The following is a 14,897-nucleotide window of genomic DNA, read 5'->3' as shown; positions in this document are numbered from 1 at the left end:
ATACACACCTCATACCCTGGCTATAGTACAAATTCTTTTTTCCAGGCTTGCAACACAAAGGAGACATATTCCTGGACAAGCAGGGCACATCAGGGTCTGTGTGAGTGTAAAACATTAGCTGGGCTTATTTTTTTAAAAGATTTATTTATTTATTTATTTATTTATTTATTTATTTATTTATAGACAGAGGGGAAGGGAGGGAGAGAGAGAGGGAAACATCAATGTGTGGTTGCCTCTTGTGCACCCCTACTGGGGGCCTGGCCCGCAACCCAAGCATGTTCCCTGACTGGGAATTGAACTGGAGACCCTTTGGTTTACAGGCTGGCATTCAATTCACTGAGTCATATCAGCCAGGGCCATTAGCTGGGTTTAAATCAACCTCTCATTTGTATTTTATGTTAATAGAGATGCATAATAGAAACAAACCCCTATCTTTCTATAAAATGCCCTATGGACTCAAAGGTACTTTCACATTCACAATGTTGCTTAAGCTCTTATCAACACAGAGTGGTGGGTGTTACTATCCTGAGTTTGCAGATGAATAAAAGGACAACTCTGAAAGGTGGAACACAATGTGACTAGAAAGCCAGGGGTCAAGTGCAGTCTTCTGTCTGTCAGCCCAGAATGTGAATATTCTTGAACCCCAGTGTGGATGCAGAGGTAATGTGCACTTGCTGGGAGAGGAAAGGGCTTACATTGTTGAAGAAAATACCCACTTGACTTATCACCTCTCCTTTAGTGTCCTCCTAACCAGCATGATGGCATTCTGTTTACTTCAGTTGTGATCACTTTTGCCACCTTGGATCAGCATGACTGTATCTTTCTTTCCACTTTGTCCAATTGTCTACCTAACTTAATCCTCAGACAATCCTCTTTCCCACTGGGGTAACACTTGACAGGTATCGAAGCCTTTCCATGCTCTTTAATTCATTTTCAATTCAACTGAGTTCTAAAGAAGGAGATGGGGCATGTGCTGTTTCTCCTTTCTGTTGAGGCAAAGTATGGGGACAGTCATTTGCTCATCATTATTGAGGTAGTTGGGGCTCCAATTCTGGGCTTCATGTCCAGTCTTATTTTTATAATGCTGAGTTTTGATTACTAAAAACCTATGAACGGGAAGAACCAAGAGGGCGGCGTAGGTAGACACACTGCGCCTCCTCGCACAACCAGAACTGACAGAAAATCGAACAACAAGGAAGTCTGACACCAAGGAAATAAAATATAAACATTCATCCAGACCGGTAGGAGGGGCAGAGACGGGCACCGGGGTGGAGAGGACTCCAGTGGCCAGTGGCTGTGGCGGGACCGAGACTGGCGCAGTGTGGGACCAACGGGGCAGGCAGTCCGACCACTAGCAGACCCTGCGGCCCCACATTTACACACAGATAAACTGAGAGAGGGCCGGACTCAGAGTGGCGGAGAACAGGGCAGGCAGAGCGGCGGGTAGCAGACCCCGTGGCCCCACATTCATGCATAGATAAACCGGATGAACGGTGGGGAGCAAAGCAGACCACACAAACGAGGGCTCCAGCGCAGGGAAATAAAGCCTCAAACCTCTGATTGAAAACGCCCGTGGGTGTTGGGGCAGAAGCAGGAGAGACTCCCAGCCTCACAGGAGAGGTTGTTGGAGGGACCCACAGGGGCCTAGGGCATGCACAAGCCCACCCACTGGGGAAGCAGCACCAGAGGGGCCCAGTTTGATTGTGGGTAGCAGAGGCAGTGACTAAAATCCGGTGGAGAGTGGAGCAGGCGCCATTGCTCCCTCTCGGCCCCTCCCCCACCTACAGTGTTACAGCATTACCCCGCCCCCCGTGTATACCTAAGGCTCCGCCCCTTTAAGTAACAGACGCACCTAGACAAAAAAAAAAAAAAAGGCCCAGATGACAGAACACTTCAAAGCTCCAGAAATAATTCAACTAAGCGAGGAAGGGATAGCCAACCTATCGGATGCACAGTTCAAAACACTGGTTATTAAGACGCTCACAGAATTGGTTGAATTTGGTCGAAAACTAGATGAGAAAGTGAAGCGTATGCTAAGAGAAACAAAGGAAAATGTACAGGGAACCAATAGTGATGCGAAGGAAACTGGGACTCAAATCAACACTGTGGACCAGAAGGAAGAAAGAAACATCCAACGAGAAAAGAATGAAGAAACAAGAATTCAGAAAAATGAGGAGAGGCTTAGGAACCTCCAGGACATCTTGAAACATTCCAACATCCGAATTATAGGGGTGCCAGAAGGAGAAGAGGAAGAGCAAAGAATAGAAAACTTATTTGAACAAATAATGAAGGACAACTTCCCCAGTCTGGCAAAGGAAATAGACTTCCAGGAAGTCCAGGAAGCTCAGAGAGTCCCAAAGAAGCTGGACCCAAGGAGGAACACACCAAGACACATCATAATTACATTACCCAAGATTACACAGAAGGAGAGAATCTTAGAAGCAGCAAGAGAAAAGGACACAGTTACCTACAAAGGACTTCCCATAAGACTGTCAGCTGATTTCTCCAAAGAGACCTTACAGGCAAGAAGGGACTGGCAAGAAGTATTCCAAGTCATGAAAGGCAAGGGCCTACATCCAAGATTACTGTACCCAGCAAAGCTATCATTTAGAATGGAAGGGCAGATAAAGTGCTTCTCAGACAAGGTCAAGTTAAAGGAATTCATCATCACCAAGCCCTTATTATATGAAATGTTAAAGGGAATTACCTAAGAAAAGGAAGATAAAAAATATGAACAGTAAAAATGACAGCAAACTCACAGTTATTAACAACCACACCTGAAACCAAAACAAAAGAAAACTAAGCAAACAACTAGAACAGAAACAGAACCACAGAAATGGAAATCACATGGAGGGTTATCAATAGGGGATTGGGAGGGGGCGAGAGGGGGGAAGGTACAGAGAATAAATAGCATAAACGATAGGTAGAAAATAGACAGGGGGAGGGTAAGAATAGTGTAGGAAATGTAGAAGCCAAAGAACTTATAAGTATGACCCATGGACATGAACTATAGGCAGGGGATGTGGGAGGGAGGGGGTGGGCAGGATGGAGTGTAGTGGGGGGGGGAATGGGACAACTGTAATAGCATAATCAATAAATATATTAAAAAAACCTATGAACGATAGGGGACTCAAGAGTTGGAAAATTTTATAAACATAAACAGTTATAAGCCTAATAAGTAATGCATATGTTAAGGCTATTGGTTCAGAAACCACACACAAGGCCCACCACTCCCTCAAGAGACAGCCGACCTCCTCGGGCACTGCTAGAGATTACCACCTGGGGAACAAGTGGAGGCATCTGGTCCATTGTGTTCCAGGGAGAGACAGACAACCATCTGCCCCTGGGAACAGCTAACTACCCAGGATGAGAATGCTTCGGTTCTTTCACCTAACTTTCCCTGAATTTCAAAACCCTTCATGGCACCTTGTTTATTCCCTGTTATAAAAGGCTGACTTGGAAAGAAAATGTAAGACAGTTTTGTTAGGCTGCAAATGTGCCACTTCTCAGATTGCCAGCCATCTGAATAAAGTGCCCATAAAGATTTAATCCCTGTTTCTTTCTTATTGGGTTTGGCACATGACAGTTAGCACAAACGCTGGTGTCTTTTCTGGTTTCACTATGAGCAAGGCACTGCCCTAGGTGCTTGGTGGACACTCTCATTGACTTCTTCTGTTTTCTAGAGAAAGAGGTAAAGACTGAGAGAAGGGAGATAACCTTTCCAAATTCAGAAGGCAAGTAGGTGGTAAAGTCAGGATGCAGGTCTGGCTGACTCTTTAGCCTGGCTTGACAATCACTCAATGCTGTCCACTCTGAGTCACCTCCATTGATAAGGACTTGAATAAGTGGCCAAGGTGACAACTTGTTCTTAGCCTGCCATAGATGCTGTAAGGAATGTCCCCACATGTCTATCACCCAGCTGGTAGGCCAGTAGTCCATGCAGGAAGTCTCCTGGATCAGGGCTCAGCTTCTGAGAGCTACTTAGACAGTCTCAGTCCCTCCTTGTAATTCCTGAAATCTGAAGGTCATCGCTCTCCGGGCATGGTGAACAGTAACCTTTTAGGAATGCCCCAGTGATAACTTTCCTACTGCTCAGAACTGGCCTGAAGCCCAGATGGCATAAGCCATTACCCAGTGCAGGTGATAGGAACCCTTGCAGGTGAGTCATCCTTGGAACAGGTCTGGGCTTGACATCAGAGGTCCATGAAGCAGTAGTCAGTCTAGCCTAGGGACACCTCTCTCTGCAGTGGGGAGGGGCACTCAGTGGCCCCATCTGCTTGAGTTGGTAGCATAGCTCACCTATCTGTAATGCAGTAGTTTAGCCCAAAAGAGTAGTTTAAGAGAAAGGAAAATCTTCCTAGAGATAAAGAAATAATTTCCTCTAAGAATTGTAAGCTCTAGAGATTTTCAAGGGAACAGCATGGTTGTTAAACTGACACCCTGGGGAAGAAGGCAGGTGCCAAGCTAAATAAAGAAATGTAAGTACATACACAGAGAACACACTTCTTCATTTCCTCAGAGAGGCACACATGTATATTAATGAGGATGTTGAATGACAAGAAATCAAATAATGACATAACCATCACAGTAAACTCCAAAGCCACACAGTTGGCTGCAATCATTTACTAATACCATATGCCCTGCTCTGCAACCATCCAAAGCTTCAAAAAAGACAATGGTTCTGCTTGTAGCACTAGGACTTGATGCTCCATAAATAAAAGAAACTCCTGGTTTCAGCCTTTGATACTGGTGACAAACCCTAGGAAAGCACTGCATGTACTAAAGGCACAAGAGCAAGGACATGGGCTGGGATTCATGTTATAGGCAAGGAGTTATTTATTAAGATGAGGCAAGTTGGCTTACTAATTCCAAGAGGCACACATGCCTTCAGATGTGGTAGGAAATGTGTGGGATCAGGGAATTTATGGAGGACAGCTTCTTTGTACAATCCCCCACACAAGTGGAAAGATTCTCAGTGCATGGAATGAGAAGGTATGGATGTGAGTGACTGCTCCCATACAGGCCCATGGCTACACAATCCTGAATTGGGTCTTTGTGGATATCTTTTTTGGCTTCCCATTTTAACTCCCTTCCCAGGTTTGAAGAAGCTGAAAGCACCAGCTACCTGCTCTCTTAGCTTCCTTTTGAATCTAGGATACCATATATGACTGGGGTTCGGGCCATTAAATTCTGGGTCATTGTTAATGGTGTAAAGAAGTGGGGCCAGCAGAGAATCTGCCACAGCAGCCCATTTCCTGGTGCAGTTGTACCATTGATGCCAGCAGCCAACAATGGTAATGTTAGTGGACAAACTACAAGGTCTACTCCTCAGTGGTGCCAACAGAGGTTTATCATCAGATTAATTCTGTACCATGATGGAGAAATCAGAGTTGAAAAGTTGGGACTTCCATTTTTGATAGTGGATAAGTAGATATTGCACTAAAGAGAAATAAAAAGTTTAGTTTAAACATTAAAAAAATATTAAAAATCTACTAAGATAATAAGGATTATTGGGGCAAGATCTGTAGGAACACAAAATCAGAAAGATGAGTACAACATTTGGGGCCTTTAGATAAAGAAATTTATAGGAAGGATATTGGGTAACTCACAGAATTGCTGGGAAAATTAAAGAATTAGGCTTGTTGGCCATAGGACTAGATCCACAAAAAAAAATATGGTACAGAATTAGTTTTAGGTGCTGGTAGTTAGGACTTCAACACATGAATTGGAAGGGAACACAATTCAACATAAGAATCCAGGTGGAGTCCCCTGAAAGTTTTTGGCTGAGTTTGGGCTGTGAATAGGCTGGGCAAGATATCATCTGTGATGTCAAGTATACAATAAAAAATTACTACACATATAAGGAACCATGAATTTGTGAAATAAACAGTGAATTGAAACCAACTCTGAGATAATCCAGATGTTGGATTTAGGAAAGAATTTAAAGCAACTATGAAAAATATATTCTAAGGATAAAAGTCAAATATGGCAGTGATGAATGAAGAGATAGGGAATCTAAGCACAGAAATGGAAACTATCCAAAATAACCAAATAAAACTCTAAAAACAAAAAGAACAATATTTTAAATTAACGATTTACTCAATAGGCTTAATAGTATTTTGGAAAAGGCAGAAGACATATTCAGTAACTCTGAAGAGAAATTAACAGAATTTATCCAATGTAAAGAACAATGTAAAAAAATAACAGAACTTCAGGGACCTATGAGACATCAAATAGTATAATATGAATGAAACTGTAGTTTCAGAAGGAGAAGAGCATGAGAATAATTCACAAAAAATATATTAAGAAATAAAGAACAAAATTTTCCTAAAGTCTGAGGAAAATCAGGACTTACAGAAGTAGCTCAGTGAATCTCAAGCAGAATAGATACGTGCCTAGCCACATCATAGTCAAACCACTGAAAACCAAAGGTAAGAAAAAAATCTCAAAAGAAGTCAGAAAAAAAAAAAAACATACATCACATACAAAGGAACAAGAATACAAACAGTATAGGAACAATTGAATATCAACAGACCAAAAAAAAGAAATAAAAGCTGATGGTTATAGGTTGGGATTTCGGTACAAGTATTGGGGAAGAGAGTAATTGTTTCTCTTATGATTTCTACTTTTCTGTAATAACCATCTATTGTATAGTGGCAATTAAACCATTTTAAAAAATATAAGTCAAATAAGAGAATGCTTTCTGAAAAAAAAATGAAGAATAGTGTTAAACAAACATAAGGCTCTACGATTGTTAACATACATAAAAACAATATGACAAGCTCACATTTCTGTATCATCATTTACCAATTCCACTGTTATCTAATTACATAGCCTTCTGCCAGAAAGCTGAAGCCAATTAATCCTCCCATTGCTTCATAAGGAACATCCCATCCCACTGGTTTTCCTTAAGCCATTCTTTCTTAGTTTCTAATACTATGTTAATACACATATACAGGCTGACCACGAGCACAAATGAAACACCCATAGAATCCTTAACACTTAGAACCTTAATCTAGCTGTGAAAGGAGTTAAATGTCTTTAAATATAGGAACCGAGCTACCAGCCTTAAAAACACTCAGCTTGGCTAAAATCACCTTATTCTGGATCTCTTATGTGCTTTCCTCTGAACCCTGTAACTGTTAACTACAGACCTTGAACTACCTCCAACCACTGCACTTATTTCTAAAAGATTTTTTAAAAGTATATTTTATTGATTATGCCATTAGAGTTGTGCCATTTTTTTCTCCCCTTTATCCCTCTCCACCCTGCACCCCCCTCCCACCAGCATTACCCACCTTAGTTCATGTTGATGGGTCAAACATATATGTTCTTTGGCTTCTCTATTTCCTATACCATTCTTAACCTCCCCCTGTTTATTTTGTACCTAGCAATTATGCTACTTATTCTCTGTACCTTTTCCCCCATTGTCCCCCTACCCACTTCCCACTGATAACCCTTCATATGATCTCTATTTCTGTGAATCTCTTTATGTTCTAGTTGTTTGCATAGTTTTTTTTGTTGTTGTTCATTTAGGTTGTGTTGTTAATATTTGGGAGTTTGTTGTCATTTTACTGTTTGTATTTTTGATCTTTTTTTCTTAGATAAGTCCCTTTAACATGTCATATAATAAAGGCTTGGTGATGATGAACTCATTTAATTTTACCTTATCTGGAAAGCACTTTATCTGCCCTTCTATTCTAAATGATAGCTTTGCTGGATAGAGTAATCTTGGATATAGGACCTTGCCTTTCATGGCCTTGAATACTTCTTTCCAACCCCTTCTTTCCAGAAAGGTTTCTTTTGAGAAAAGAGCTGCTAGTCTTATGGGAACTCCATCATAGGTAAGTGCCACCTTTTCTCTTGCTTGTTCTTTTTTAAAATATATTTATTGATTTAGCTATTACAGTTATCCCATTTCCCTCCCTTCACTCCACTCCATCCTGCCCACCCCTCCCTCCCACATTCTCCCCTATAGTTCAGGTACATGGGTCATACATATAAGTTCTTTGGCTTCTACATTTCCTATACTATTCTTACCCTCCCCCTGTCTATTTTCTACCTATCATTTATGCTACTTATTCTCTGTACCATCACCCCCTCTCTCCCCCTCCCACTCACCTGTTGATAACCCTCTATGTGATCTCCATTTCTGTGGTTTTGTTCCTCTTGTTGTTTGCTTAGTTTGCTTTTGTTTTTGTTTTAGGTGTGGTTGTTAATAACTGTGAGTTTGCTGTCGTTTTTACTGTTCATATTTTTTATCTTCCTTTTCTTAGGTAATTCCCTTTAACATTTCATATAATAAGGGCTTGGTGATAATGAACTCCTTTAACTTGACCTTATCTGAGAAGCACTTCATCTGCCCTTTCATTCTAAATGATAGCTTTGCTGGATACAGTAATCTTGGATGTAGGTCCTTGCCTTTCATGACTTGGAATACTTCTTGCCAGCCCCTTTTTGCCTGTAAGGTCTCTTTTGAGAATTCAGCCTACAGTCTTATGGGAAGTCCTTTGTAGGTAACTGTGTCCTTTTCTCTTGCTGCTTCTAAGATTCTCTCCTTCTGTGTAATCTTGGGGAATGTAATTATGATGTGTCTTGGTGTGTTCCTACTTGGGCCCAGCTTCTTTGGGACTCTCTGAGCTTCCTGGACTTCCTGGAAGTCTATTTCCTTTGCCAGATGAGGGAAGTTCTCCTTCATTATTTGTTCAAATAAGTTTTCAATTCTTTGCTCTTCCTCTTCTCCTTCTGGTACCCCTATATATATATATTCGGATGTTGGAACATTTAAAGATGTCCTGGAGGTTCCTAAGCCTCTCCTCATGTTTTTGAATTCTTATTTCTTCATTCTTTTCTGGTTGGATGTGTCTTTCTTCCTTGTGGTCCACACTGTTGATTTGAGTCCCAGTTTCCTTCCTATCACTATTGGTTCCCTGTACATTTTCCTTTGTTTCTCTTAGCATAGCCTTCATTTTTTCATCTAATTTGTGACCAAATTCAACCAATTGTGTGGCCTTCCTGATTACCAGTGTTTTGAACTGCGCATCTGATAGGTTAGCTATCTCTTTGTTGCTTAGTTGTATTTTTCTGGAGCTTTGATCTGTTCTTTCATTTGGGCCATTTTTTTTGTCTTGGCACACCTGTTATGTAAAGGGGCAGAGCCTTAGGTGTCCACCAGAGTGGAGTAACGCTGGTCGCTGTGCTGTGACGCTCTATGTGGGGGAGGGGTCCAATAGGGAGCAATGGAGCTTGCTCCACTCTCTGCCAGTTTTCAGTCACTCCCTCTGCCACCCACAATCAAATTGGGCCCTTCTGGTGCTGCTTCCCAGGTGGGTGGGTTTGTGTGTGAGGCTGGGAGTTTCTCCCACTGCAGCCCCAACCTCCACAGGTGTTTTCAGTCAGAGGTTTGAGGCTTTATCTACCCGTGCTGTAGCCCTGGTTTGCGTGGTCTGCTTTGCTCCCCCGTCGTTCCTCCCAGTTTATCTATGCGTGAATGTGGGGCCTCAGGGTCTGCCAGCCACCTCCTTGTGGGGTCTGTCAGCTGCAGCCTGGCCTGCCCTGTTCCACAATCTGCCACCTCACTGGGCCCACCAGTTGCCACCTTGCCGCGAGTCCTCCCTGCCTGGCTGCCTGTCTCTGCTCCTCCTATCGGACTGGATGAATGTTTCTTCTTTATCTCCTGGGTTGTTGGACTTCCATACAGTTCGATTTTCTGTCAGTTCCAGTGGTTTTTTGTTTTTAAATTGTTGTTGTCCTTCTTTTGGTTGTGTGAGGAGGCAGAGTGTCTTCCTATGCCTCCATCTTGGCTTGAATTCCCCTTTGCTTGCTTTAAGATTCTGTCCTTATTTTTAATTTGGGGTAATTTAATTATTATGTGTCTTTTTTTTTAAGCTTTCAAGTTTTTATTTAAAGACAATGATCCAGGATGGATTTTAATTCTTGTTGAAAGCAGCCACATCCATGTACTCTATATAGTCCTTAAAAGCAATGGTCCACTCCTCCAGCATGTCTGTTCCAACTTTATTGTCTTCTACTACACACTGTATTTGAAGTTTTTTTTAATTCCATACCCCACTGGAACCAGTTTAGAAGAGCTGCAGACCGAGCTTTCTGCTTGAATGCTCCTGACACACTCCTAATTTTTCCATGTCTGTCTCATGGTCCCAAGGTTTCACATCTAGTAAGATGGGAGACTTGGCAACAAGTGCAGGTTTTTTTGGCTTTCTTTGATGCATACTCTGCAAGACATTCTTCTCTTAGCCTTTTTGCTTCTTCTCTTTCCTCCTCCTCCTCAGATCCAAAAAGATCAATGTCATCATCATCCTTACTATGTGTAGCTCCACTTCCTGTGGTGTCTCCCACATTAGCAGGGCCATACTTGCTCAAAGTTCTCTTCACTCCAGGCAGGCTGGCTTTCTCCTTTTTGTAAGACTTGATGTGGTTATACCAATGTAGAGCACGATACAAATATGCAGGTGGTGGGCTGGAGATTGATTCCAACACTGCCACATCTGCTTGTGATGGCACATACTCCTCGATGTAGCTCTTGTTGGTGAGGTAGTTATTGAGCACCTGGAGACTGGCAGGGCTTTTCAGGTCCTCAAAACCCATGGTGTCAGCTGACCTGGGAAACTGGCAGCAACAGAGGAAAAGAGGAGTGCAGGCAATGGATGCCAAACACTGAAAGGGAAAAGCTAATTATGATGTGTCTTAGTGTGTTCCTCCTTGGTTCCAATTTCTTTAGGACTCTCTGAGCTTCCTGGACTTCCTGGAAGTCTATTTTCTTCACCAGATTGGGGAGTTTTCCTTCATTATTTTTTTCAAATAAGTTTTCAATTTCTAGCTCTTCCTCTTCTCCTTCTGGCACCCCTATGATTCAGATGTTGGGACATTTAAAGTTGTCCCAGATGTTCCTAAGCCTCTCCTCATTTTATTGAATTATTGTTTCTTCATTCTGTTTCAGTTGAATGTTTATTTCTTCCTTTTCTTTTAAATCATTGATTTTATTCCCAGTTTCCTTCCCTTCACTGTTGGTCCCCGTATATTTTTATTTATTTCACTTTTCATAGCCTTCACTTCTTCCTCTATTTTGCGACCATACTCAACCATTTTTGTAAGCATCTTGATTACCAGTGTTTTGAACTGTGCATCTGATAGGTTGGCTATCTCCTCATCACTTAGTTCTTTTTCTGAAGTTTTGATCTGTTCTTTTATTTGGGCTACATTTATTTGTCTTGGTGTACCTGTTACATTGTAAGGGGCAGAGACTTAGGTATTCGCCAGGGTGGGGCAACCCTCTTTGCTGTGTTGTGGCACTGTATGTGGAGGAGGGTTTAGAGAGAGAACCATGCCACTTGCTCAGCTCACGTCCTGCTTTCAGTCACTTCCCCCAGTACCCACAAGCAAATTGGGACATTTTGGTGCTGATTCCCAGGTAGGTGGGCTTCTGTACATTCTAGGACCCCATGGGTCTCTCCAACAAACCCTCCTATGAGGCTGGGAGTTTCCACTGCTGCTACAACCCACACAGGTTTTTACAACCAGAAGTTTTGAGGCTTTAGTTTCCCACACTAGAACCCTGAGTTGTGTGGTCTGTCTCAATCCCCAGTTGTTCCTCCTGGATTATCCACATGTGAATGTGGAACCACCAGACCTGCTGCCTCTCTACACAGCCTCTCTGCCCTAGTTTCCCATCTCTGCCCCTCCTACCAGTCTGGATGAATGTTTCTTCTTAACTCGTTGGTTGTCAGAATTCCATACAGTTTGATTTTCTGGCAGTTCATGGTTTTTGTTGTTGTTGTTGTTGTTTGTTTTTCTTTTATATTTGTTGTTATCCATCTTTTGGTTGGGCAAGGAAACAAAGTGTATCTACCTATGCCTCCATGTTGGCCAGAAGTCCTATTTCTAAAAGATTCTAATGCAGTGATAGATAGCAGCAGGAAAAATATATTGGAAAAAAAACCCAATGAGGACTAAAAGAAATTGGACTGAACACTGGAAAGCCAGGAAATGTAGACCCTCTCCTCAAATGCTGAGTTAGAAGCATGTGTGTTGGGGATAACCAATGGCCAGGATCAGGTGAATAGATAATTCAAAAAAGTTTTTATGGATCAATTCCCCATAAAAGCCATATTGGAAGGCCAACCCACAGATAAAGAAAGGATGCAATACCTAATGTTATTTAGCTATAAAAAGGAAAGAAGTACTAATACACACTACAACATGGATGAACCATAAAAATATTATGGTAGAGAAGACAGTCAAGACAAACCACATATGCTGTGAGTCCATTCATATGAAATGCCTAGAATAGGAAAATCCATAGAAACAGAGAGTAGATTATTGTTTGTGTAGGGCTGGGTGTTGCAGGAAAAATAAGAAATGACTGCTAATGAATATGAAGTTTCTTTTCAGGGTGAAAAATATGTTCTAAAATTTATTGTGGTGATGATTTCACAACTCTGTGAATATATTAAAAATCATTAAATTGTACCCTTGAAACAGGAAAAAAATTACTGCACGGATCCCTCATATTGTGCTTTTATAGCCACACCTGCTTTCATCTTTTTCCCACTCCTACTTAACCCTGGAAACCACCAATTTGTTATCTGTTTCTATACTTTTGTCATTTCAATAATGTTATATAAATGAAAATAATACATATAAAAGGCCAATCATAAATGGGGTTGGAAATTTTCACTTAGAATAATTCTCTGGAGATTCATTCAGGTTTATTTTGTGCCTTGATATATTTTTCCTTTAATTGCTGAGTAATATTTCATGGTATGGTTATATCACTTTGTTTAACCATTCAACCATTGCTGAAGGATATCTGGATCATAGTTTTAGGCTATTATAAATAAAACTGTTATAATATTTGTGTATAGGTTTTGTATAGACATAAGTTTTTATTTCTGTGGGATAATTGCCAAGAGTGCAATTGCTAGGTTTTATGATACTTCAATGTGGAGCTTTTAAAGAAACTGTCAAATGATTTTCCAGAATGACTACCATTTTATATTTCCACCAACAATGTATAAGTGATCCAGTTTCTCTGCATCCTTCCCAGCATTGGTGCTGTCATCATTTTTTATTTTATTTATTCTGACAAGTTTGTAACAATATCGCACTGTGGTTTTAATTTTGCATTTTCCTGATAGTAAATGGTATTGAACATCCTTTTTGACTCACTTCTAGTGCCTGAGTGCATCTTTTTGTATAGATTTTTAAGTGGTTGCTCTGGGTATTACATTATACATGTAGTAATATAATAACATATAATCATATAAATATGTAAGAACATATATCTATATTTACATATATAAATTATGTATATATAATTTATAGAATCTTCAGGTGTCAATATTTACCAGTTTGAATGAAGTATAAAAAGCTTACTTCCCTTTACACAACTTTATCATTCCCCATTTATAATGTCAAATATTTCCTCCACATACACTTAGAACCACATGAGACTATTATAACAGTTGCTTTAACTCTTTTCTACTGTGCTTTATTCCTCATGGATGCCCAATATTTCTTACTCTATCATTTCCTTTCTGTATAGAAAACTTTTCTTTAGTGACTCTTTTAGGATAGGTCTATTGGTGACAAAAATCTCTCAGTTTTTCTTTATCTGAGGATGTATTAATTCCCCACTGAATTCCTGAAAAAGAATTTTCCTGGATATAGGATTTTGGGTTGGAAGGTTTTGTTTTGTTTTGTTTTGTTTTTCCCCCTCCCCCTGCACTTGAAAAATGTTGTGCAACTTCCTTTTGGCCTCCATAGCTTCCTAAAAGAAATATGCTGTCATTCAAATTGTCCTTTCCCCATAGTTAAAGTATCATTTCTCTCTTGCTGCTTTCAAGGTGTATTCTTTGTTCATAGTTTTCAGGAGTTTAATTATGATATATCATGGCATGGATTTCCTTTGGTTTATATTGTTTGGTGTTTGTGTGGCTTCTTGGCATGTTTATGGTTTTAAAAAAAAAATTTATTTGCCACATTTGGGAAGTCTTCAGCCATTATTTTCTTGAGTACTGTTTCATGCCAGTACATCTTGCTCTTTCCAGCATTCCTATGACACAAATGTTAGATGTTTTGTTACAGTCTCACAGGTCTCTGAGGCTCTGCTAATTCTTTTCAGTTTATTTTGTCCTTGTTGTTCAGATTGCACATTATCTATGGTATATTAACTGAGCAAACTGGGGCTTGTTCATGTGGTGCCTTGATGCATGACCTAACAATTATAGTTGGGGGAAACAGGTTTTTAGTTACAGGATTCCAACCTTAGGGGACAGGGCTGAGAGCACTCCTGCTCAGAGCCTTGTTATCCCATGAGACCAAGCCCTTTCCTTACTCCCCAGCAAGTATAAGCCAAAAACATGCCCAGAATTTCCCTGTATCCTTACCTGTTCTTAAGCTGACTTCACAAACAGTTCTTCATCCTCTCTGGAAGGTACATCTGTGGGTTTCAGAGTTGCCATCCTCTCACAGCAGCTCTCTCCTTCAGGGTCTGGGTTATGTTGTCTTCAGCTTCCACATAGTAGTCCAAGAGAGCATGTGCTGTGTTACACTGGATCATTGTGGGGTCCAGGTGGGCACATGTCCCAAGAAAGTGGCCTCTCCATATGTCCTCCAGAGAAGCAGAAGTCAGCATTCCCTGGTCACCGCTCAGCATTCTAGGCACCTTTCACAAATCCGTGCTTGGTTCAGCATGCTCCTGCATAGCTCCATCAGCTTTTCCAGATCCCCACACAGCTCCATCAGCTCTATTCTTATATTGTTTCCTCAGCCTGAATGGCTGCCTTCCTTATTACCCTGGGCTGCATGGCTGAATCACCTTATTTCATGGCTCCTTCCTCATAACTGCCTTCTGAGAGGAGAAGACATAGCTCCTC

At 41.0% G+C, this 14,897-nt stretch overlaps 1 pseudogene; it reads right to left on the bottom strand.

Annotated features, from left to right (window-relative positions):
• Positions 1-9,929: 9,929 nt before the first annotated feature.
• LOC112296294 (elongation factor 1-beta-like) lies at positions 9,930-10,608 on the bottom strand (annotated as a pseudogene).
• Between the last annotated feature and the right edge of the window lie 4,289 nt (positions 10,609-14,897).

This window comes from Desmodus rotundus, chromosome X, assembly GCF_022682495.2.
Source record: "Desmodus rotundus isolate HL8 chromosome X, HLdesRot8A.1, whole genome shotgun sequence".
Classification (NCBI taxonomy): Eukaryota; Metazoa; Chordata; class Mammalia; order Chiroptera; family Phyllostomidae; genus Desmodus; species Desmodus rotundus.
This window is presented reverse-complemented; position numbering and strand designations above follow the sequence as displayed.